The 26,021-nt window shown below is 39.0% G+C and overlaps 1 protein-coding gene across 1 annotated transcript in view; it reads right to left on the reverse strand.

Moving 5' to 3' along the window:
* drd2a (dopamine receptor D2a) overlaps nt 1-25,425 on the reverse strand; it is a 45,037-nt gene extending 19,612 nt beyond the window's left edge. The window contains exon 1 of the mRNA XM_028573677.1: nt 25,344-25,425. The gene's annotated coding sequence lies outside the window, so the exon portion shown is untranslated. The remainder of the gene's footprint in view (nt 1-25,343) is intronic.
* Between the last annotated feature and the right edge of the window lie 596 nt (nt 25,426-26,021).

Consider the following 26,021-nt stretch of genomic DNA (forward strand, 5'->3'; position numbering starts at 1 on the left):
TAATGGGAGCATCTTTATTTTAAATTATTGGGGAGATTCCAAATGTGTATAAAATGATGTTGAAGGCATTTACCATATTTCCATCTAATACAACTATAAAACCCTGGAATGAACTTAAAGGGAATAATCAAGACTATAAGAAGTTCATTTAGGGAACTGGCAGAAATTTAAATGCATCTGTGTGGCCTTGTACATAAAACTACTCAAAAGCCTGAAGTCTGCATTCACCAGAACATATTGTGATATTAAAGTTATGCATTTCCCCCAGTGCAGAGCATTCTTTCTTTTACAACTATTAAAACAATTGTAACACAACATAAAAAGGTAGCTTGTGGGGCAGGGGCATGCACAGACATTTTGGAGGGCAGGGGCTCAAGTGAAGGGCAAATAATTATTAAATAATTATTTATTAACAAAACGTCACAACTCTGATTTCCCAACCAATTTATTTTAATTCCCTCACACACACACAATTGTTCAATATTCAACAGGTTTCTACAAAAATAATCAGTTCACAGAAAGACCATGGTCTTAGTATTCACTGGGTTTATCACAAGAGCAGGCAACAGCAGAGGAAACTCTGCCACAATGTGCATGTTTTCTATGCTACTGATTTCAAGTATATAATTAGAATAACTGACAGCACCAAGGAGAGGGAGATAGTTTCACTAAGAATTAGTTTTTTTTTCAAATGGCAATACATCATTTTAATTATTTTGTGTTATTAATAAATAACAATTAAATAATAATAATAATAATAGTAATAACATTAACAATAAAGGTAGATCAACATGAACTCTAAATCAACCATACAAAACTAAAACCCAGATAACATAATTGCAGACCGAAAAAAAGAACATTATTAAAACACACTTTAACTAGGACAGAAACCTTTCAGAACATTTTCTTTTTTTTTGCACCGCTTCAGGCGGAACAGTTCAAACGACCCCGGCCCTCCCCTACAAAAACTTAACATCCTTAGATTAAGATCTGTGCACTGCATACTTAAGATGATTATTACAAACAATTAATGTTGTTTAGTATAATGAATATGTTTTTTTAACAAAAGAATAAGTAGTGACCACTAAAAAGGTTTAATTACAACTAAATCTGGGTTTACAGTGTGCTTTTTGCTTAAAACACCATATATACTGTAAGCGTAAGGCATATCGTTACAGCCTGGATATTCCTGGGTGATGACTAGTTGGTGTCATTTCTTTGTTTGATTACAATGACACTAATCTTAAGTTTTTATTTACATCACTGAGTAGATTTGACACTACATATCATCCTGCTCTTTTATGAAGCTGTGTGTCTCATCTTTTTAGAATAACATGAAAAACACACAGACACATCCTATTTTACCAAACCCTTAGCAGTGCAGTTCCCTCCTACCTGTCTAGATTAATGTTTATGTCATCCTCCATTTTCCCAGCTCCATTTTCACTCCCTCATTGCCGCTAACTCACACCGTAATTGGTTCTCCAGCATTTCAGGCTGCTGCTCCCGCTGACTTAAATCTACTTAACATCCTCATCTACATTTAACTCTTTTTATCACTGCACCTAATTCCATTTCCACAACCCAACAATTATTTTCTTACCCTTGTAATTGTTTTTATAGAATGTTTTTGTCTTCTTGATTCTACCTTGTTGTAGTTGTTATGACTGTTATCTGTCACTGTTGCCTCTTGCAAGGGCATGACTGTAGAAATCTGGTTGAACAAAGTTAAAGAGGGAATGAACAATATGGAGTAAGTGTTTTTTAATGCATTCTGTGTCTGAAATATGTCAGGCAATAAAGTATTTGCACAGAAGGTGACATGTACAACTTCAAAGTCCTGCTTTGATTTGGCGAACACTTTCAGTACATCAATACATTTTATAATTGTATCTCAGGTGATCTTCAGGTGACACAGTGACATTAGGCTCACGATAAGGACTCTGACTTTGCAGTTCCAAATTGCAAATTGTCTTTAGTTAAGGCCACTCTGTTGTAGACCTGCTTCTGTTTTGAGTCAGTTTTATGATGTTTGACCAGACAAACTTTCAAAACACAAACAAATGATCCTAACATTGGCATGATAAAATGTTCTGATTTAATTCCATATTTATCGATCCCCAAGTGGTTGTAGGGGAAGCAGAAAAGGCACAATCCAGGATGCATCATGCTTCATGATCAAAGATTTTTTTTCAAGTCTGTCTTTAAACAGCACTCACACACCGATATGGATGTTAAAACAGCTTATAGCTGCTATAATAATTCCTCCTCTCCATACAGGCAATGAAGATATGTCTTCCTTATGAAATTCTAATTTAAAAGATGGGAGACAAAATCAAGTTCTTGGTAAAACTCCTTAGTTCAGCCAAAGCTAATTTTGAGCAGACTTAAAGAAATCAAGAGTCTTTTAGTACAACATTGTCGATTTTCTATGTGTTAATATCCCTGACCTCAGTCAGGAAACAGTAGTGTCTATGAAAACAGAGGGGAGTTTGTACTACAAGGGTTGTAACTTTGGAAAATATCCTCATTATATGGCTAACAGACTGACAAATCCTAATATTAGCTTTACAGTAAACTGCAGAATCCAATTTTACACAAAGCAAGGGCTGGTTTTGGTCCTCAATCTCTTTACAGCCATTATGGAGAGGAGGAAGAATTATGGAAGCAGAAAAAACAGCTTCACTGTAAATATATAATATATACATATGTATATGTGTATACATATGTATAAAGATGGACTTTCATCTTTTTTTTTACGTATCCTTAAAGTCCTGTTGTTGCTATGAATGGTTTTCTTTCAATAAAACATGATTTTTTTCTCTTAAGCACTTTGAGTTTACATGTAATGAAATGTGCTAGATAAATAATTGCAATATTTTCTTATATCTGCATGTAAAGATTACATGACCAACACATCCAGGTTATTTTTTAGCAAATGTGACACGTGAAGCCATGTTTTGGTTTTAGTTTTTCCAGTCAGTGGTTTTCTTCATGTGGGTTTTCAATTATTTATTGTAGTCTAAAAAACACTCTGCACCACAGCTTTCTTTCACCTCCTCGAGCTTAATATGGAACTCTTGAACTAAGTGTTGCAGCAATGCAGATGCTTTTTTTCATTTATTACATTCATCTTCTTGCAGTATCATTGACTTATGAAGGCCAAATTATTTTGTGCTCTTTTGCGCCCTATATGAGCATGGAGTGTTCAGAGGGCCACGAAAATCTCTGTCAAGGATTATCAGAACACATTTACTTGTGAAGGACATACCCTTTTAGCAATTAGTTTATAGGGTCCAGAAATGTATAACCTACAATACATCTGAATGACACTGCACTTGATTAGATTAGACTTTCAAAAAGGTGTGTCCACTTGTTGCTTTAACCTTGACTGTGAATGTTAAGACCTTAAAAAGTAATTATTTTCTCTCTCTGCTGTTTTAAGATCAGCTTGTCAATACAGAGCATAAACATGCAAATGTGACTAGATAACAGAAGGATGGACACAACTAAATACATATTGTACACTGCAACATGAAAGACATCTAGCATTCTTGAGCCCAGGAGACAGCTAAATGAATAACAACAATTACCAGAGGAGGGCAGAGGAAAGCCTTAGTGAAGGAAAGAAGAAAGAATTATAGAGAAGAAAGAAAGGGGTGAGTGAGGGAAGAGTGTTCCTGTTAGGATGTGTAAGCATTGCTCTGGGGCACCAGTCTGTGTGTGTACCCTGCAGATGCCCTGTGCTGTCTAATCTCATTTATTTGCCCGCTCTACTTCTTTACTTACAGTATGTGAGACTATTCTCACTGCTGGCCGGATAGCTGGTGCTTGGTTATAAACAAATACCTTGGCTTCTTCCCTGCTGCCTCCAATCTCTTCTATTCTTTAAATGACTCCTCTGTGACCTGTAGGCTACCTGATTATGATAATAATCATGTCCTTCTCCACAGGTAAGTCAGAGGTTAAACAAAAGAACCCAAAACTGATTTAGTGTCTAAATTCAGAATTTGTGTGTGTACTTAGGGACAAACACTAACCCAGATCCCTCCCACCTTTGCACATGCACTTACCATCCAGTAGCAGCTGCTAATGCTAATCCCTTATTGCCTTCCCACTAGAGCTGGGCGATATGGAGAAAATCAAATATCATGATATTTTTGACCAAATACATGAATATCGATATTGAGGTAATATTGTAGGGTTGACTATTGATGCACACACAATATTTACACAATGAGATTGACATACAGTATAACCATTAGTAATGTGAATATAATGAGTGGGTAAAGGCAAATAAAAGAACAGCTAGAGCATCTAACGTATTCATTCAAAGGTCTAATGTTGCTGTCATAAATGGCCGTTTTACTAGTTGGAGAAATAGCTGAAGCAGTCAGCTTCTTTGTAGTCTATATCGACAACGTTTCACTTCCTGGATTGTTCAGGTGCTGCCAAAAATTCTGCCAGATGTCCCTCATTTCGGGCCAGATGTCAGTCACTTTACTCTTTCTTTGTGTTGCCATTTTAAATTCCGGTCAAGTTATGACGACTATGGTTAACGTTTTCTCAGATCTCTGCAGGGTAAATCCAGACAGCTAGCTAGACTATCTGTCCAATTTGAGTTTTTGCACGACTAAAACAACTTTTGAAGGTTCCACCAAAACAAGTTCCTTCCCGAGGCTATTTTGCAGAGGAACTGTTGCTCCGTCTGGTGCCTAGAGCCCAAGACGATTGTGATTGGTTTAAAGAAATGCCAATAAACCAGTGCACGTTTTTTCTCCCATCCCGGAATGCTGTGTGGCAACATGGCATCATGACTTTGCGTAAACATACTGTACACGCCACTTTCCTAAAGCCAAAAGGCGTGTTATCTGTATGCATTTTGAGCTTTCTAAGTGTATGTCTACGCTGTATATAGTGGATGTAAACATACACACCACGTGGCGTCTTCTTGTGAGAACGTGCCGTACTATCGCGAGAACAACGTCACACGCTTGTAAAATAAAAAAAAAAGGAAAAGAACATTGGGAAAGGCTTTAGTAACACAAAAAAACGACAAAAACATGACGGTGACCAACGTCACACGCTTAGGAAAACAATAAACAGTTGGGTTTAGGAAAGAAACATTGGGGAAGGCTTATAAAAAAAATAAAAATTAACAAAAAAAATAAATAAAAGAACAACGGTTGACAAACGCCACACAAGGGACACGATCCCAGCTATCCAGGGTGAAAGCCCTGTGTTTTACCCATCCACCACCCCAACCAACCACCCTCCGCGGAGTTACATCCTTTTATACTACTCGCTACTGCGAAACTTCACACGTAATGTAGGTCAATGGCGGCCGAACGGCGTTGATAAACACGCTAAAAAGCGATTATGCATCTTGATAACACGCAAAAATGGCATATGAATTGGCGTGTCATACATACGCCACTTTATGAGATCAGTCTGTGTGTGGACTAACCAGACCCTCCCCTGCAGCGCTGTTGAGAAAGGTCTGGCAATGCGAGACTAGCTTCTTTTTAATTGAGATAACAGTTGAGAATATCACCAAACTGTTTTAGAGCCAGAATCCAAAAGCAACATGGTGACAGTCTACAAAGCTACTGTATCAAGGTTGTTGTAAATTGACTGACTGAAAAAAACAGCTCTCAAACTAGAACACTGAAACAGAACTGACAGTGTGCACTTGAAAGAATTTCTTCAAAATGTACTCATTACAAACATACTACAAACAAGATGATACCTAAGATCCACACAACAAACCACCAACCTAGTTCCTTCTTGAAACTACTACCACAACTTTAGTGAAAATGACATTGACATGGAGCTGATTCAAGTCAAGTCAAGTTTATTTATACAGCCCAAAATCACAAATCACAAATTTGTCTCAAGGGACTTCAAAATCATCTGTAGGACAACAAGGACTATAGGTATTAGGGTTAATAGAATAGAATAGAAACTAAGAACGACCCGCCTGAACAGGTACAAGTAGAGCTGGGCGATATGGAGAAAATCAAATAGCAAGATATTTTTGACCAAATATATCAATATTGAAGCGGTATTGTAGGATTGACTATTGATGCTTTCACAAATTATTTACATAATTGATAATCATTAGTAGTGTGGATATAATGACTAAGTGCGTACAGCTAACAGTCGAAAAGTTCAAAAAATAACATCACTTTTCTCTAATGTAGCCTCTTAAAACAGGAAAAGACAACACTTATTATGATATGATTATGATCACATATTACAATATTATGATATCCAAAATGTAAGACGATATCTAGCCTCATACATCTATATCAATATAATATATTGCCCAGCCCTAGGTACAAGCCCTAAAGTCATCAAAGAATAAGCAACTAACTGAAAGCGTGAAAAGTTGAGAAGTAGAGCTTTAAAGTTTGGATTTAAAAGGCCCTGCAGCCTATTGACTTCTTTTAAACTCTGGGGACAGACAGGAACCCTGGATTCTGAAAGCAGAGAGCACAAGATGGAATAATGTGACACAAGAGACAGTAGGGAGCAGAAATTTCTATCCCACGTGATAGAATCAAGTTGAGGCTGTTAACCTCTGCAGTGAGAAGTTTTTTGCACAAATATTGAAATCATCAATAATTAAAATCTCATCAAAATGAGTAACAAGGTCTAAGATAAATCCAAATTATTTTAAAAACTTGGAATAAGAGCCAGATGGTCTATAGAGTACCACGAGGTGGACTAATCAAAGTATGTTGCCCTGGACAAAGCTGATGCATCCTTCAGTTACAATGATTCCTAACACACTTAGGTAGGACAGTGCCTATCTTTATTTAAAGACCAGCTGGCTAAGACCAGGCTATGTGAGAATGTTGATCTGGATATTAAGATATCAGAGAGACAGCTTAGCTTAGAGAGCTTAGTTTTGAAGATTTTAAGCAAAGAAAATGCTTGAAATAGATACCGGGCCAGAAAAGCAAAATTATTAGAGAGGGGATGTCTGAGCAATTGGCCTTCTGCCCAGTCTGGTGTCAGTCTTTGTCTGTGTGATTAGTTCATGGCGGTGAGCCAACACTAAAGGCGGGAAACAGAAACATCAAGTAGCACAACTGATTAGATACTTTTCCAACTACTTTAAGAGGGTGGAGACATTTTACAGGTACAATGCCAGAGCTAGGGAAGCAAACCAGAACCTTATTAGACAAGGCTGAGTAATTTTCTTAGTGTATACCAGTGCAATGGAGTGAAATAAACTGCCTCATGTAATTACAGAAGTGCCATGGTCTTGAAGGCAAACTGTGGCTGCTCAACATCTTTCCCAAATAAAGTGATACATATTTTACTTCAGTGTATGGCAACATTTCATAATTAATTTATCTGGTTGATATTTTCCATTAGACTTTAATGCATTTGTTGAGAAAAAAAAGAATGTAAATTACAGACTTCATCCTGCCCTTTTTGCACAGTAAGGGTAGATTTCATTATTATTATTACACAAATTAGAAAGTAAAATGACTATGATTAATGTAATAATTTTACTAAAATAAGGTGTAATAATTAGGTTTACTCTCTCACAGCACAAATTGGTCATTCCATAGCTGCAAAAGTTTATGTGTTGCTGCTCAATACCAGTATCTCTAATTATTTTTCGAGGTGCTGTGATTTCCTGCTTTGAAAACCTTTCACTCTGTGCTCTCTGCTTTTGAACAAACGTATGCACTTTGCAATTCTCAAATTAAAAAGACGGGGCTAAAAACAGGCAACACATTATTTTTGTAATCCATTATGGTGTATTATTCTTTCAAGCTCCCCCCTAATTAGCAATCATTCTCGCTGGTTTTGTCATAATGTGACTCTTAAATTTGTGTCTATTGTTTTAGTTGTGACTATTTGGGACCACAGTAAGCAACGCGAGACACCTGTCAGTGCTGTCGCAAACATCCACTATTCTCAGCTCAGAAACTGATGTGTGTTGTACGTAGTCTAAATAGGAACAGAAGTCAATAAGCTACTGGTAGGAAAAATCTCACACACAAACTCGGTTTCATCAGCAAAGACTACTCCATCAACCAGATACCTTTGAATAATTTATTAATGAAAGCTGATTGATGTGCGAGGGGTGAAGTGGCTTGTAGTTATCCGTTTGCTGACTGCATTGTGCTGAAGCTTTAGTAGGGAATCCGCCATAGCACCTGGGCGCGACAGACCCCCTTGGCAGCTTATGGAGAGGAGATAGGAGAGGAAGGAAGAAACAGGGTGGGAGGGAGAGGAGAGGTTAGGTGGGTATTTCTAGGAATGCTGGAAGAGGCGCAATTGAGGTGTGGCCCTGCTCCGGAAATTCTGCTAGGTAGCTTCAATAAATGAAATGACCAGGATGTAATTGGGAGCTTTAACTCTAAAGAGGAGTTTACAATCACAGATAGAAACTGAAGTAGCACAGTGGGTGTCATCCATGTCCTAATAAACAAAACTGCCAGGCAGCAAAGTATGCAAAGTGTGAAAGCAATTCTAAAAATGTAGCAAATTGACTAATATGGCTGAAATTGTGTGAAAATGGTTGCACCAGTTGCATCAGTTATTTGATGTGTAATACAATTGTGAGTGTGTGCTTTATTTCTTTGGCTTCAACTGTTGGACTTTTTTCAGGGGTGTGTGGGAGATCAGGGCTGCCAGTAAACTGGAGAACTATAGTCATAAAATGTCTAACACAGTCTGACATATAATACAAATATATACATATTTTACATACATATATATAAAATATAATGCAATGTATCAGCTTAAATAACAGTTTAACTTTATGCTCACCAACAACATACAAATGTTCAAGCTATAGTAGGTAGTTTCTGTCGTACCCATGAGGAATTCTAAGTAATGAGAACACTGCTGTTGTTGCATCCACATGACACAAACCTTCCGTAATCGCGTACGCGCCCCCACCCCTCCTCCACACAGTTACTTGTAGCCAAGGAGGACACGGAGGATTAAAAAAACATGGACTCATCAAAAGAGGTAATTATCTTCACTTGAGTTTCTGCGAGCGAAAGTTGCCGGACGACACCATGTTCTAAATATAGCCATACTGAGAAATACAGAGAGAGTTTTGTGAAGCTGATACTCTTAATTAATTGAATGTAATGACCGTTCATTAAAATAAAAAAGTTACACACTAAAGCTTTAAGAGCATGTAGAAAAGCACACAAACACATGCACTGACTACACATGATACAACTAATGTTTGTATCTGTGTGAGCAGTGTGTTACATAATGTCTTTACATTTTACTTCAACGTCCACTTCAAATCCAATTTCAATGCCACAGTTGTATCTATTGTTTTTTGTTCTTGGTTTAATTAACAGACTGATGGACAGGTTGCGCAGATGTGGGTGATTCACTCAGAAAGAAAGACTGCAGCATAGCAAAGAAAAACGTCATGACAATTTTTAGGATAATGGACTTGCTAAGTTTGTATTCTCAAAAAAAGGGCAATCTAAACTACAAGCACACAGTTGAGTGCATGATAGCTTGGAAAGTACACTGTGGGTAGGTCTAATTACAAAATGTTCTAAATGCTTTTGTGACTGTTACAGGAACACTTTGATGTTTTTAGAAATGTTTGTTTGCTGTCTTACTCGCTGTAAGATGAAAAGATCAATACATTTTTACAGTGCAGTATGGCGATTCGTAGATCCGAGGCATGTTTTGCTTAGTTCTGCTCAGAGACTAGAAGCAGGGTAAATGATAAAGTCAACACATTATATAGACTTATGGATACACTTAGAAAGATGTAGGCTATAATACTGTAAACTGCTATGGACATGACAACTGAACAAAATCAAAATCTCCAGAACAAATAAATAAGAGGACTTTAAAGGAATACGCCACCGTTAGTTGAAATAGGGCTTATCATGGTCTACCCTGGCTGTAGATAGGTGGGCCAACACATTTTTTGTCTCAGTGCAAGTAATTATGTTGTTTTTTTGTCTTTTGTTGGCTCACTTTTACTCACAACATGCTAACTGGCAACATAGGATTCCATTCACTACGCTAAGCTAACTAGCGGTGGCGCTGCCGGTGTTGCACCTGACTAAAACAATGCATGCACAAAAAATGTGTTGGCCCACCTATCTACAGCTAGGGGAGACCGTGATAAGCCCTATTTTAACAAACTGTGGCGTATCCCTTTAAGTGAAAGAATGGATTACACTGAGTTTGTCTGCTCTAACAGATGCTGCAGCTTGTTAGCAATGCCCAGCTAACAAACTTCCTATCTCCAGTAATAACCAAGAATCACTGTAAAAAGCATATTATTAGCCAATTAAATTATTATTTGGAATCACAGTACAAAGAGTTTGGGGCTGGAACATCCAGTGTGTGAAAGCCTGGTCTCAGATGCTACTATATCAGAGATTAGGTGAGTAGTGGCTTTGTCCTGCTCTCCATTGGACAAGCTCACTCCAGCAAAGACTTTACCTGAGATAGCGTTACATTAGTCACATTTATTGGTTGTCACAAACTGGTTTAGGGAATGTGACAAGGAGTGAGTCCAAGCAAGGTTATACTTGTGTTTATTAAAGCAAGGTCAACTACAATGGAGTGGTTAGATTAGCAATTAAAGTAATGTATTCTTGTGTGGCATGTGTGCTGTGGAGGTGTTAAAGGTACAAAACCAAAAGATTAATGCAGGGTGCTCGCCAGCTGTAGGATAGGGGAGACAGAAAGAACACACAGACTAGTTTTTGATAGCCTGGAAGGCCAAGGTGAGCTTAATCAAGCTAACCACCCTCCCTGTCAACTGGCTGATGAGGTTGACAGCCTCTGAGACGGTGACCCAAAGTACACGTCAAAATGTTGATCTCAAAATGAGCTCACACAAGAGCTCATCACAAGTGCCAAACACAAGGCCTACAGCCAGACAAAGCAAACTTACTGCTCAGTCTTCAAACTTCCAACTAACAAATAGACCAAGTAAGTGCCAACCAAAGTAGTATACCCATAGGTTCCTCTAAATGGCACTGACTGGAGAAAAGACGCTGGAACAAGTACTGCATGTCCCGCCCATTTAGGCTCCGCAGTGAGCACCACTTGGAGAGCTTAGATGAAGGGAATCAGGTGATTGCAGGGCAGATGGGAGTGGGAGGATCTGGGATGAAAAGATAATAGTCTGAGTGTATTTGGTGGATAGTTAAAGAATGATGCTAAAAGGGTCTGGGAAAGTGGAAATGTGGCAGAAAAAAAGCACCAGAGAGGCAGAATGAGCAGGAACATACACAACTGAGGTGGACATTGTGACAAGCATATGTCCTATCCCAGAATGGAAGCTTGCTGGGCATAGCAACGGTAACTTCAAAATGACTGAAGTTGAAACGAACACAAAGCTTTAGGATAAGATCTTTAAGAGGCTGCACTGGGCACAGCTGATCATTTAACTGATGGATCACAATGCATCTATGTATTCACACCCGTATTATTGTCATGGTACAACAGCGGAACCAAAAGCACAACTCAGAGCAGAGAGTAAAAAGGTAATGGAGCTTTGCGTCGAGGCATAAACCTCTATGTACATGTGTGCCTGCTCTACCCACTAAGCCAACCACATTGTTACTCTCACATACACAGCACAACCAGTATAAAAACGCACACTGAGATATTATGTTGAGAGATGTTTATGCATGAATTTTCATATTCATGTGAAGGCTTTATATTACTAAACAGATGGATTAAGAGTGGCAAATACAGTGTATTAATCTCTCATCATCAAACAGGTTAAATAGTGCCGTAGCCCAAACAGGTGACCTCTGACTTTTGAGCAGTTGACCCAGTACTGAATGGATAGCCTGACCTCACTTTCTACCCACAATTCCTTAGTCTCACATGCAACCGCATCCTCTTATTCCCAGGTGACCCTGGCACTGATCTATGAAAGCAGGAGGCATTATCGGGCTATCCAGGACTTCCATAGTAGTGACAAGGCTTTTCTCTGCAGACATCTGGCCAACAAAAACAGATAAAAAGCAAAAGTGGGGGAGTTTGTCTCGTACCCAGTAACTACATGTCTTCCATAGGGTTTGGCTATACTTTCTTTCTTCATCAGATATAGTGAAGAATTTCATTCCGAGAAGAAATAGCCAACGCTTGCAATATCTGACACAAGTATCTATAGAAGCATAGACAGGTTATGGTACTTACAGAGATTGAACCTTCTAATTTGTAAATATAGGTATTACTAACTGTTATTATATTATTAACAATATGAATACTAGCCTGTTCTCATGAACCATTGTACATTAAGCTACAAAAAGTATTGCACTATAATTAATACATATTCCACATATCTCGTACGATATCATACAAACCCATTCATGAGAATGCTTTGATGAATATATAGGTGTAGATTGTTACAGTTTATTAGCTGCCATGTTATTGTTTGATATTGCAGCCAGCTAATTATTTTGTAATAACGGAGTACTTAATTATACTTATATGGAGCACACGTAAAATAATTAGGAGGTACAATAATGTAGTTATGGGGGAGCAAAATAGGCATGACTTTACCCAGTAATTGTAAACATCTCCTGATCAAAAAATAGTGTCAACATAATTACAAATACACAAATTGTTCTTTTACTTTAACTATATTATTATTGTACCCCACATTATTTAAGTTGAAAAGTTTTACAGCATTATTTTTGCTGTAAACTTATTAAGGCTGCTTCATTCACAGCAACTGTTTTGCAATTGCAATCACATCTACCATAGCATATTGAATGGTCTCTGAAATGGCATCAGGCAGAAAAATAATAATCAGGCCTGTTCCTTGTTGCTGTTGAGTGCTAATCTCATCCAATCATGCAGCAGCGATGCAGTCATCATTTTTATTAAACCTTGCTATAAACCACACTGTTAATCTTACAATAAGCCCCATTTAATCAACAATTTGTATTGAATCACTGCTATTCTAGAGGCTTGAAATTTGATTGTTAAACCCCCTCAAACACACAGAAACACACACACATGCACAAACAACACATCCTGCATGTGAATGCAACAGAAGAGAAACACACCATTTACACCAGTACCTTCATTACCGCTCTACAATACACATCAGTGTTGTTTTGCCCTATTTTCTCAATGTTCCTTTCACATTCTTGGGCATTGTTTGAAATGCACAATGTGAAATATGTTTCATAGAGTGATTATCCTAACTGAAAGTATCTACTAATATTGGATTCAATAATCAAATTTATGTGGATAATATGTCAGGGTAATTTTCTTTTCTAAATTCATTTTGTCAATTATTTACACCTTGTTTTTCCTCATAGAAGGGTATTTAGTATTGCTAACGCTCTCCAACTCTTGCAACATAAAAATGTATCCTAATTCCTAGTATCAGCCTATGCAAAGGGGAAGCAAAACCTCAAGTTGATACCACTTGGTCAATACTGTCAAAGTGTTTCATTCTACCCTGCGATAGCCTTCATCCTAATTAGTTTCCTATCTGCTACAGCCCCTCTTAGATGCCAGGTCAAAATCATTGATGCTGGCAAAGTCAATGACTATCTTGTGAATTCCCTTTTTTGTAAAATAGCTCCCTTTTGCTTGCTATAAGTGAAGAGGCCATTCATCACAATTGGGAAGCTGCTTTTTGCAGGCTGGCTGTGTAGGTGGTAGCTGCAATGACTTTTACCATGCTGAAAATAAACCTGCTCATTCAGAGTATAGCAATTAGTGTCATTTTCTTGGTGTTGCAATTATGCATCCTTTCTCTCTACACTTACCATTTAAATGTTGTAAAATCCTTCTTATGTAAAGGTGCACTCAGTTTGATTTGGCCCCCTTCTGAGATATGGCAATACATTATTATTAAAAAAATGGAAAAATGGTGAATGAGTCAAAAGAAATATACTGTATATTGCTATTTCCTAAAAATAAAAGGCACTCTTGCAGCCAAAATCGGTTCTGCTCTAAGTGGTAAACTATTATCTTCATAAAACAACTACAATAGTAAAAGAGTCACAATTTAAAGAAAGTGTTTGTAATGATGATTATAAATCACATCTATCTTTTCAATCCGATTCATTTCTCTATATTTAAACAAAGAAAAAAAAGACAGCAGTTTGTTGTGCCAAGGTGCTGAACCTCCTGACTTGACTTCTAAACAAGTACAACAGGGACCACTCAGTCATTTATTTGACTGACGTATGCAATAACCTGTATCACTGGAAATTCAGAGTACAAGTTTTACCACTAACAAGGGACTTCTCACCGTGGATATGCTGTCAGAAAGAGGTGAGGACAAATGAAATATTGGAGACCATCCAGGAAGCCCCAAGTTGAGTCATATTGAGAGAAAGGAAGATGGATATAAAGGGCTGAATAAAAGTCACTAATGCATTATCCACAAAGACAAAAACCCTCTGGGTACAAATTCCACCTATGCATCAATGTTATTGATAGAGTTGGACATAAAGGTTATTGTAGCAATGATTTCAGCCATTACCTACTCAAATCAAGCCATAAGGGTAAAAATGGTGGAGCATTCACCACCCTGGAAGGAGATGAGAGGAGAGGGAGGTTGGTAACAAGCCTCCATTTACCTCATTAGGTCGTAGGGAAGCTCCAACCTAACAACCAGTCTTGTCTCTTGTGAGGCCAAATACTTCACACACAAGTACACATACCACACACACACACCTCTGGCTGATTTTCCATTACAAGCCAAATAACACACAGACACACACATAGGAAAGGCTGCACACAAACATCCACACATTGTCCCTGCACAACCTTACACACGTTGCCTCCTCAACAAAGGTCATAGATGATCTGGTAAATCCGTTGCTACTGTAGGCCCCCACCGTACCTGTCGGCAACAACTGTGTTGTTGAAAAGTCAACACATTATGTTGTTGATAAAAATAAAAGAAACTGTGTTTTTCCTGTCTGGTACATGTCTGAGCTTACTGCACAGTCATCTCATGCAGTTTATAATCATGCATAGCCCCACACTGACCTGGATGGTGCTGTTGGCTATGGTGCGACCAGAGATGCAGTGTAGCAGGTAGATCTATTGCATTGGTGATACCTGTACCTGGGTCTTTCTGTTATCACATTCTCCCTCTTCTGAGTTTAGAGATTATCTGACACACGATCAAACTTCCAAGACTTCAGTCCCCACAATCTCTAAGTGAAAATGTTGCATTATTTGGTTGCTTTGTTTGTCCTTTGAGAAAAATGTGGCCAGCAGAGATATTTGAAGCAAAGCTGATTACTTCAATTTCATAATTGTGGCCATACGGGGCTGCATTTAAAGGGAAAGGAAGGGAAGTATGACCCAAACTAATATCAGTGATTTGTGAGTTATTAAAAATAGCAGCCTGCAATATTCTCCTTTCCATGAACAAAAGTTCTCATCGGTATCTGCATCGGTATGACTACATTGCACGTGCAAATGCAGGGGCCTGTTATAGCATGCTACAACCTACTAAGACTTGCGAAAACATGTCAGTCCTTTTCTATGTGAAAATGGGATTGGCAGGATGGAACTTGTTAAAATCATATTTTGAGCAACTTGCAAGTTCTGCAACAAGAACGAGATGCAACAAATGAGTCTGCATAAAGGTTATATGGCCAGATGGATTGCTAGTGACAACAGAAACCGCAATGTTGTCTTGTGGTTGTCACTTTTACCAGGAATTTGAAAGAAATAAGGGTTCTTGTTTACTTTCAAGCTGCTGTGTGATCGCTAAGAGGGGTGCAAGAGAGGAAATTGGATCCACAATTTCTCAGGCAAGAAATATTCAATTGCTGTTTTTGAGTGGTTGATTGCATGGAAAGGATTGTAAGCAATGAATGCTGCCAGTTAAATAGCAAGGTAATTTTCAAAAGTAGTAGTTTTGCAGGGCCTATTATGTAGAAGCTTTCTACAAAATGCTCAAGTCATTGGTATTGAATAAGCTAATTGTAATCACGTTAAATTGCTGAAGGAGATTGGCCCTAAAACCCTTAATTAGAGGGTTGCCAGTACACTTCTTTCTGCGAAAAACAAGATACTGTATACTTAATTTTTATGTTTCTCAATTTTTTATTCACCTGTCCATGGCACATTATGCTGATACAGACCTATATGTAAAAATACTGTAGCAATGTAAAGAGTCCACAACATTTCTTTTGCAAACAATTGCCTATTGCAGACCCAGAGCAACATGAGCATCCCATTGGAGTCATGTTACTGACCACCTTAGAGGGTTCGAGGGTTAGAGATATTTTGCTGATTTAAATCCAGCTTTGTGTCATGGCAGTGTGGGCAGTGTATTTAGATGAAAGTTGTGTAGCTTCCCTTCATGGCCGCAGTGTACGGAGGTCCGCCGAGATCCGCCAGATGATGCAAAACTCGTCACGTCATTGCATGAATAAAGTGTATTAAAACAATGAAAATTAAGGTGCTGCTCCAGATTAGTGCTTTTAAAAAGATAAATAAATATGTAACAAACAAACAAAAAACTATTCCCTGCATACATTTCACTCTCTCTTTTCTCTCTCCCACACACAATCACCTACCCACATATACAGCACATGTATTTTGGGATACAGGCCATTGACTGACACCCTCCCATCCCTCCCAGACAACACAGACCCACCCGCACACATATGTATAAGATAGCAGCAGGTTTCAGCATAGGAAGAAAGTTCGCAGATGAGATAATGTCCAGAGGTAGTGTGGTTGATCATGACAGGGGATGGGAGATGGGTTGGGGTGGGAAATGGCCATTATTGCACAGAGTTATTGTTTGTTCAGTGAACGTATGGCCCAGGGGAAAAAGATGTTGCATCTCGGCTGCTCAGAGCTCCGTACAAGTTGATAGAAAAATGTCCATGAGTTAATCAGTACAAAATTGGCAACTACCACAAACAAAAGTAGAAGATATACTGTAAAAACATTTGTATTGCAACCACTTGTTTTGCGGCTTACATATTCTTGAGGAACATATCAAGCAGGGGCAGGGCTAGAAGGGAGGCACATGTTTTTTTTTCAGAGATTAGCAGTTGCTGATAAAGTATTCGGACAATAATGTATCAAAGCTAAGACCAAAATGTCATACAGACTGGAGGATACATGCTTGTTTTGTTCACCAAACAAAAGACTCCCAGACTCTTGAGGAAAATGTCAAAGAAGCTGGCACTGAAAGGCTGTTTAGTACAATCCCAGCTTGACACACAAAAAATTGGTTAGATGGTAGCCTAAGTGAGTCGTCTCATGCCAGGATTGAATCTGACACATCACCCCCACTTCATCTCACTTTCACTTTTTAATTTTTGGCCTTTTGAAGGCTAAGGTTCAGAACCAAAAGAAGACCTTATAAGTAAGCGGTGTAAATGATTTTTCTTTTCAGACCTTGAGGGTCTGTGTGTCAGGCACCATCTGCTAGAGTTAGAATGATGTGGAACTACTGCTTCTAGTTAAAAGTCTACAGGGAGACACTTGAATGGACCACACATTCCCGTTTCAGGGTATTCACACCAAACACATTACACTACATATTTCATTTCTCCAAGGAAATCCTGTTCTTTCTTTCTACTTATGCTATTAATCCTCATTACTTCCCCTTTGTTCTAATAGTCACCCTGTCAATCACTGCACATTGTCTGTCACCCCGTTGGTCCACATCCCCCTGTGGGACTGTAAGTAGTTTTTAAGCCATTTAGCTGTGGCTCTACAGGAGCCACGACCAATTAGGATATTCTGTGTCCAACAACATTTATTGTGTGTCTGTATGGAATGTGCATGTGCATTCATGCACATATGTGGTTGTACAAGAGGGTGCCTGCTATCCTCTGACAAGGTAGCCTATCTGTAGCTAAAGCACTTTCACACCTCTCAGGGGATATATTGTGTGTGTGTCTAGCTCCACAGCGGATCAGTGAGATAGAGAGTCATGGAAAGGTTCCCTGTTTTTTCTGCACACCCTGAATTTTGACTGGCTGTTGCTTGCTCATCCCTCAAGAGACCAAGAGCAATGGGATGTTTTTCAAATTAAAACTTGCCTATGTGATGATGCATCTCTATCTAGCAGAGCGTTAGATGATCATACGTTATTTTTGGTCTGCTTTTAATGGCAAGGCAGTCACTTTAGCAACTTTGCGTATTTGCATGTGCAATGTGTGATGAATTTGCGAAGGTTTTAGTGATATTCAAATTGCACTGTAAAGGCAAATAATACAGAGTATGTACACCTCACCAAATGACTGCTGATTGGCAGAGAAAAAATTGAAGAAAAGAAAATAGGTGGGTGCTGGCTGCCTTTATTTTACAGCTGCATTTGATATCATTGATGACGAGTTATTAATGAAAAAAATAGAATGTTACGCCTCTGCTCAATTATTTAACTAACAGGACCAAATGTGTTTTATTGGAAGCGGTTGGCGCACAATTGTTTCTTTGTTTGGTCGGTAATTAACACGTGGCATCGGTGTAGATGCGATCAATCAATAACTTGTTGTCCAAGAGTTCAAACTTAAAGTTGGATATGACAATCCGTTCATTTTAAATAAACAAAACTAATCAAACAAAAATAATAGTTCTTCTTTTAGTCTTATCACGTTATCATACACTTAACCACGTTTTCACCATACACCTAACCACGGTCAAAAAACTGTGACTTTGCTGTGCGCAACACAGTTGAACCAATTAGGCCACATTTAAATAAACTTTTTCCACCCCCAGCGTCACACGCTGGTTGCCAATAAAATGGCTCCAACACAACTGGCCCCTAATTGTATATGGCTATACAAGACAATTAAACACACACACACACACACACACACACACACACACACACACACACACACACGGAGCAATTTATAACTTATTAGAAACATTTTCAAAACTGCAAAATTAGGCTACGTTAAACAAAGTTCCTTTTTTTTTAGAGTCTGCTTAGCATGTCAACTTTTTATGCTGACAATTCATTTTATACTAATAGACAATAAAATGGTCTTTCAATAATGTTTGTTTTTGTCTGGATTTGAACAGAATTGACCATGCCGAACTTGTCAGGGAATGTTTTGATTACTTTTCCAATTATCCAGGAATTTCATGGGGCTGTGGCATCCACAATCAAAACAATGTCTCATGTTGCAAGATTACGTTTTGTTTTGTTCCACTTTTGCCTTTCCTGTAGCAAAGCAAGATACTCCTTTGCCCATCTTTTCCAGAATAAATCTGAAATGTACTGTGCCTGTTTCCATCGTCTTCTTACATACTGGTCCTTTTGATCAAACAGTCCCGGAGGCAAACTCGGTTTCTTTTTCTATGTAAGAAGATGGTTTGGCGTCAGAAGTTCCAAATCGTTAGGATCTGCAGAGACTTTGGTAAAGGGTCGATCATTTAAGATTGCTTCAGCTTCACATAAGACAGCGACCAAGGCTTCATCAGTTTGTTGGTGTTAAACAGATATCAGCAGCTTTCTAACCAGCCTGATTATGCTTTCCCAAGCACAGCCATGATGTGAAGCTCTTCACCGTCCCATTGTTCAATTCTGCAATTGCTCCTTTTAGCTCCCTCTCTGCTCCTGTGAAGTTTGTGCCATTATCTGAGCAGACATGTGACACTGGTACGGCCTTTCTTTACCTGAACTGGCCCAAAGTCATCAACCCCGACCTTTGTGAATGGAGGTAAGTCTCGAGTAGTTCTCTCTTTGGGCAGGTCAGCCATCTTTTGATCAAACATTTTTCCTTTGTGACCATGCAAAAAGCACAACTTGACAAGATTTTTCTCGCAGCGGCATTAGCATGTGTGATCCAATAAGGTTAAGGATGTGATTTCTCCCCCCATGCCTTATCTGTTCATGGATATGTCGGAGAATTAACATGGAGATATGCTGATTTTTTGACAGGATAATTGGGTGTTTGCTTTCTTCTGGCATAGCAGCCCTGAACAGCCTTCAACCAACTCTCAGCAGTCCGTCTCCTACAACAGGGTTGAGGTTGTAGATGGGACTACTCTTTTTCACAGATTTTACAGACAACAAAGCACAAATCTCATCGTTAAATCTTTTTTTTGTGGAATTGGATGATAGCATTTTCTGCCATTGACAGGTCACCAGTAAATCTTGTCCCATTAAGTTACTGGCTTTTGACATTTCCAGTTCAATGTAACTGATGTAATTGATTGAGAGTATCCAACAGAAGTTTCTTCCTTTTTCGACTCAATTCTAGTAAAGCCTTCTTGATTTTCAATATCCGCAATACTGCAGTTTTCCGTCTCTTCCAATCAGAGTAATACATGATCAGCGGACTGGTTGCACTGCTTTTCTGTAAATTTATTGCATTTGCAGAGATCTCCTTTTTGGATCACCTTCATCAATAGTGGACCCCACCTTGCAGTGCATCCATGTTTCCTATGCTTTCCACAAGAATTCTGGACCTGACATGTCTTGTTCAAAAGTTTGTGAACTGTAACTCCTCTAGATGCATCATCTGCAATGCATGGTCCACTGCCCGGCACCGAACCCTGATGTCCGTCCGCACCGCATCTAGCTGCCCACACTCTCCAATGCGTGGTCCGCTGCACCAGCGCTTTCACTGTTTTGCGTCTCTCAGTTCTTGCCAACGTAATTAACGCAACAAACAATTGCCAATCAATAACTTGTTGTCCAAGAGTTCAAACTTAAAGTTGGATATGAAAATCTGTTTATTTTAAATAAAAAACAAAACTAATCAAACAAAATAATAGTTCTTCTTTTAGTCTTACCACGTTATCATACACTTACTCACCATACACCTAACCACGTTTTCACCATATACCTAACCACGATCAAAAAACTGTGACCTTGCTGTGTGCAACACTGTTAGCTGTCTTGGGCCATTGCTGTACACCATTTTCACAAATGACTGATGAATGAATGTATGCGGATGATTCAACTTTATATATGTTGGCATTCACACAATTAGTTAAATACGGTTTTAAATGTAGAATTGCGATTAGTGGTTGAATGTAGGCCAGGAATTATTTCAAAATTGTCCAAATTGGGCCCCTCATTCACACCCACTCCAGCACCACCACCACCCACCCTTAGCTCTCATACAAACACAGGCAATTATTAAATATGCTCTTGGCCATTAGCTGTATTTGAAAGATGGAGACAGCTTAGAGCCCAAAAGGATGCAGAGTTGGCTTATTTTCTCCTGAACAGGTAAGCATTAGCTTCAGGCTAATTTATCACAGCTACTAGGGATGGGCATTTTTTGTCATTTCAACATTTGTGTACTCATATTGAATTATATAGCTAGAGTAACCGAGTTGGTTACTCGCAAAAACAATTGAGACATAGCCAGTAAAGTGATCTCGACTGGTCCTGGCTAACGCCGCCATGCTAACCCTGTTAACTGCGAACGTTACCGGGAGGACCAGGCATGCAGCCCATGGCTGTTTACAGCGTGTAGCCTCTTCAGCGGCTGGAGCCGACAACGGTGAGTTATTTTAAACCACGAGAGGGGGGCTGTAAATCGGAAAGAGAGGACTGTGAGTTTGCAGTGTGTTTAGCGATTGCCGTAATTCTAAGCTAATGAAGTGTGTTCCGTCGGCAAGGTAGTGGTATTTTTAGCGTTTCGTATTGTAATTCTAAGCCGAGGAAGTGTGCCTGACTGGCGTGCGGAGAGGACAGTGAGGTTGTTGTGTTTTTAGCGGTTCATACTGTAATTTTAAGCCGAAAAAATGTGTCTGTCAGTTGGTTACAGAGCTCCGCGTGAGCACGGGCTTTTATGACTGTCAATATAGCCAGCATCTAACGTTAGCTACTCCGCTGTGCTGTGGAGTAATGTCTGGCTATGTGAGACTAGCATCTACCGTTAGCTACTCTGCTGTGCTGTGGAGTAATGTCTGGCTATGTGAGAAAAGCGTCTAGCAACATTGTTGTGAATGCTGCTGTCTCAGCCTGGCAACCCCCGTGAACTTCGAGTCTGGGCAGGAGGGGGCGGGGGAAACGACACTCCAGTATTTTGAATTGGTAGTGCAGTAACTATTTTAACCGCTAGCTGCCAGTATTACACACAATATTACATATTGCACCTTTAACACTAGAATGAAATGGACCTTATTAAGATTTGTAATGTGTTGGGGACAGTGGAGTGTAATGGACTATTTCAAATTTTCTGATTTTTGAATTGCCAGAAGCTTGTTTTGTCTGTGTGTGTTTAAGTCTTGTCTTGTTTATTCTGTAACTCAGTGCAATAAAATACTGAGCCCACATACTCATTTAGCGTTACACTTATTACTCAAACATAATGCACCATATTGTTTATATACAGTACATATGTATCAATATATATCATGGACACACCATTAATGTAAAGAGAGACCAACCTGCCAACATAACCTTCTCAGCATATAACTGTAACCTGGAGCTTAATCAGATCCTGATGGATCTCCCATTGGCTTTAAGACCTAATTGGCTCCTCCATCCGTTCGGTGATGGTACTGGTCCCGAGAGTGTTGACATATTTGACATGCTGGGGAGTGGGTTTCAGGAGAGAGAGAATGTAGGCCAGTCAGATACATTCACAGAGATCCAATACAATTAAATGATTTACTGTTAAAACCCAATGGGGCTGCAGAGTCACATGTATGCCACACACATACTGTAAGACATACAGGAGGAGCTGCAATATTACTGAGATATACAATAATTCCACTGCTTGTTAGAGGAGACTATGTTTACACTGCCATTTTGAATTTTCAGTTAGTGCTTTAGGTTCTGCTGAAAAGGTAAGCTATTTCATCTTAGCTCACTTATGTTACAGACAGAACCAAATGCAAAGGTCACGGAAGCTCTCGTGTCCATTCCTTTGCCTTTTTTGTTTATTCTGGTCCAAACAATGTTCCCTCTGCTCCCTCTTTTTACTTTCTTCTGCTTACATTGACATGACCTCAGGAAACATCTACAGCTTTTTAACATTCTGGGTCTGCTAGAACTGGAAGAGCTGTGTTTTCCATGATGCATGATTAGAAGGTGTTTGTGGACCTTAACGGTTCTATGGTTTCACTTTTCTGAAATCATCACAAATAATCTTTTGTGTATCAAAGTAATCAAGACAATAATTAACTTGCATTAAGGCATGTAGAACTTAATTATACTTAACTTTCAGAGTTTACCCCCCCCCCAAAGAAAATATATATATAATGCCTCACTGCTGCCTCTAAAGAGAACCAAATTAAATTTTAAAAAACAACTGTTGTAACATTGCCAAGAGTTTGTAGATTGTGTAGTGTTTTTTATCTTGCAAAACCGAAGGGAATGCTTCAATTTAAAACAATTTGGTACTTGAATCTAATGGTTTCACTCCAGTCCAGCACATATGGAGAATAGCTTTGTTCTGAAGAGTGTCTGTTTAATAAATGAGGTTGTGATTTCACTGACTGGATTTGGGCACAAGAACCCTGTAAACATTTGTCTGGGTTTGTAATTGAAGTGCAGCATGGTGTTGGCTTTTTCTTGAATGCATGTCATCTCTCTTAGGAGCAGTATGATGAATTTAAATGTCACTATTGACTGACCAGCTGCATCGAGTGATTTGGCTTTAAACCTCCTAACAACTGTGCTAATAATGTGCCTTATCTACTTAAAGAATGTCAACCACCTTGATGTAAATATCCTCATGTAAGCCAATCTCTCACAATGTAAAGCAATAGCAGAGTCTGTGTAAGTATTATCTTTTCCTTCTATTAATCCCAGTAAATTGTGTTGAGAAAAATATCGGTTTTTAAATTGACAGTTATCTGGAAGCATCCAGGGGATTTAATTCAATGCAACTGTCTGTGTCAAACAGCTGGACTTCACTAGCACTGCTGTTTTGCTCACAATGAAGTGTGACAGATCAGAGACAGGAAGATGTAGAATCCATATGGATGAACAATGTGTCATACTGTCACTGAAAAGACAGCGAATACACACAACATCCAGTCTCAACAGATATCTTGGTATTTAACTAAAGATGCTTTCCCTTGGAATAAGCTGTTCACTTTCCTCTAGCAAGAAGGATTCAAATTTACATAACCAACTTTCCCCTGTCCAATAAAACCTGGCAGTGTCCTTTTAATTGAAAGTTCCATTTTGGAGACCAGGTGTTATGACCAGGGTTCAGTTATCCAAAGATCCATACCTGCCGACATACAGCACAGCTGCTGACCACATGTCAAAGCAGTGTTTATATTTTGTACCTGAGTTATCAGTTATTATGAAGGGTGGTCATATTTAGCCATATTTTGTTTCCTTCTTTTTCCTTTTTTTTCAGTCATTGCTAACTAATTAAAACGTGACTATAGCTGGATGTCAATATCAGCATTGTCATGATCACCATTCGCTGCCACAACATGTTACTGCATTTGGAAAATGGCAAACTAAGCATAATGATCCCAAAGAAAAACACACTAAAATACTGTAAATCTGCGGAAAGTGTGGAGGGACCAATTACATATTTCATCCGGAAAAAACAGCAACATCAGGCTATATACTGTACAAGCATTTCAAATACATAAATCATAAAAAGGCCAGTATACACTCAGTATCACAGCCACACTGTTAGTGCACACACGTTTAACAGGATAGCTGAACATAACCCCCCACCCCCCTTTCTTTCCCCGTCATTAATTTCGCCTGGTGTTAACTTGTTAAAGCTGCTCAACGAGGGTTAATAGGATACAGGACGGGTTGTGCAGCCAGAACAGCAGTCACCTGCCCTGCACGGAGCGTTGTGTCGAGGAGAAGAACCCAGCATTAATTACAAACTGTAACGCACAAACAGCGCTCCGTGGGTTGGAAAGGACAGATTAACACAGGCACACTGCCACATTTGAAGAAATAAATTACAGCTCTCTTAGAACACTTTTTCTAGGATGGATTACAGCGGGGAGCAAATGTTTGCTTTCAGTTAAAGCCAATCCGGATCAATACTGTTTAACCGACCTGCTATACAATAAATCATCCCTATAATATAAAGCTGTGTGTGTGTCACACATAGGCCTACACTGTTCGTGCGCTTACGCGCTCACACTCACTCATTCAGAAACGGACTCAAAGTGTTCGTTTGGAAATAAACAAATAATGCGCGTTCAGGTGAAGCGAAAAATCTTTCTGGCAACAGCAAATTCACCTTGAAAGTTAATATCTCTGGAATCACAGCCAATAAATCACTTTGCATCAACCAGAAGCTCTCATTAAGTAGGCTGGACTGGACCACTGATCCCTGCTGGATTAAAACACGAATAGGGCGTTATTTTGTGCTATATTGACGAAGATAGATTATTTTGTGTCTTTGCCAAGTTCGGTACAAATCACACAAGTAAAATAATTGCCTTACCTTCACGCCATAAGTTTAACTGAGTCTTTGTTTTTACAGGCACCGGCTGTTAAATCCAAGAGCATCCACAGTTAACTCGTTTCCTTCATTTGCTTTGCACATGGTTTACTCTTTATAATTGAACCGAGTCGGTGCAGCGCCTTGGGTGCGAGGCATTAGTAGGCTAGAGGCTGTTAGGAAAAACTGCACTGGTGAGAGCCACAAAATACATATTATAAAAAATAAATAAAACTGCTTTAAATCATTAACTGTTTCCCGCTTGTTTCTTAAAACGCCGAGTGATTTTATTCGGTTTCGGTCTTCAGAGAAGTGAAGCAGAGGTTGAAATTGTACGATGTCCGTCTGGTGTCCAGGAGCTTTACGCACGGAGTTACCTTCGGTACTGACGGAGGCAGGAGACGCGGCGACTGTAAAGAAGTGTGCAAAATCAAGGCGGGGTTACATCTGTTCACAACCTGGGACGTCCGTATATTTCCTTTACTGTCACCGGCATGGGGGAGATCGTATACATCACCTTGTGTTAGTTTGCCTTATATTTTCCGATCAGCAGTCTTCACTTATCCACACGAGCTACGTTTTTTAGTAATTAGTAAGCGATGGGAAAATGGTAGACCTGTGAATGTAAAGTATTTCATCCTCTGATGGCAGAGTGGACGAGATTCGAAAGAGAAATAGTTT

Source organism: Perca flavescens, chromosome 3 (assembly GCF_004354835.1).
Source record: "Perca flavescens isolate YP-PL-M2 chromosome 3, PFLA_1.0, whole genome shotgun sequence".
NCBI lineage: Eukaryota > Metazoa > Chordata > Actinopteri > Perciformes > Percidae > Perca > Perca flavescens.